Source organism: Cyprinodon variegatus, unplaced genomic scaffold (genome assembly GCF_000732505.1).
Source record: "Cyprinodon variegatus isolate N-32 unplaced genomic scaffold, C_variegatus-1.0 Scaffold1218, whole genome shotgun sequence".
Classification (NCBI taxonomy): Eukaryota; Metazoa; Chordata; class Actinopteri; order Cyprinodontiformes; family Cyprinodontidae; genus Cyprinodon; species Cyprinodon variegatus.
Window position 1 is genome coordinate 182,354 of NW_015151671.1, and position 1,356 is coordinate 183,709.

General features: G+C 48.6%; 1 protein-coding gene across 1 annotated transcript in view; it reads left to right on the forward strand.

Moving 5' to 3' along the window:
• Nucleotides 1-1,356, forward strand: part of tjap1 (tight junction associated protein 1 (peripheral)) — a 19,981-nt gene that overhangs the window by 15,023 nt on the left and 3,602 nt on the right. The window lies entirely within an intron of this gene.

A 1,356-nucleotide genomic window follows, 5' to 3' on the forward strand; every position in this document is an offset into this window, starting at 1 on the left:
ACTGCAGAAAGGCTGAGAAACACTGAGGTAAAGATGAAATCATCTGGGCGTGTCGAGGCTGAGTGGAACCACAGCAGATTAAACTGCTTCTGAACGGGTGCTAACATTTTTACCAGACTGGTTTAAACCCTGAGCTGCTGGTTCTAAACCAGTATACCAGCAGACCAGTAACCTGCAGCAGTCTGTGATCAACCGACTGCTCTGATTGGCCATCATCAGGAGTCGGGTGACCCTCAGACCTCTGAGGTCGTGAGGCTACTATCTGATTGGCTGCCATGAACACGGAGGTCCATCATTTAAATATTAATGTCATTCCTTTCTTTGATTAATGTGTAATTTTGCATTTCTCACTCAGGAAACGGGCCGGATTGTTACGGAGCTGCTATCGGTCTTGGTTCTGACCCAGTTGCCTCTTTATTTAGCTAAACACACCTGGATCCTGACAGCTGCCCAAAGCTTGCGGCGCGTTGGCCCCGCGGCGCGTTGGCCCCGTGGCGCGTTGGCCCCGCAGCGCGTTGGCCCGCAGCCTGCGGCGCATTGACCCCCAGACTGCTAATTAAAAGCAGCTGAATCTTGGTGATTTCGGCACAGCCGAGTCAGACGGGTCTTAGTTAGCTTCTGCTAACACAGACCTACTCACTCATAGACATTAATAATAATTAAACTTAATTAATCTCCCATTGGGGGGATATTCATCTCCGCATTGAACCCATCCCCATGGGGAGCAGTGGGCTGCCATTGTGCGTAGGCGCATCATCGGACGCCGCCGGCAGCGAGGCCTGTCCCTACCCGATCGTCCCAGGACCATGATTAAATACATTAAATAATGGTACTAAAAACTACTTATTTCCATCCTTAACTCACTAAAGAATGCTAAAACACATCTTTAAAAAATGTTTTTTGACTTTTCTGAGACATTTTGCTGCTTTTTCCAGCGTCTCTTACGTCATCATGGGTCATGATCAGAGCAGTAAATCTGATTAAACCGTGTTTATCTGCATTTAGTTGTTTCTTTCTTTAGATTATGCGCTATATAGCATAATGTTAACATGAAAGGAAAACAGAAAACTATAAAAGACTAGATTTATGTTTAAATCAAAGCTGATAAAGTTAGCTCCTGGAAGTAGCGTAGCATCCCATTTCCTCTACAGATCAGGAACAGAGGATGAAACAGAAACTTAAGTTAGGTACGCCTAACGCAGAGCGCGGGTCGTTTGGCTAGCGCAGAGCCGCTGGGCGGGGCAGAGCCGCTGGGCGGGTTGTTTGGCTAACGCAGAGCCGCTGGGCGGGTCGTTTGGCTAACGCAGAGCCGCTGGGCGGGTCGTTTGGCTAACGCAGAGCCGCTGGGCGGGTCGT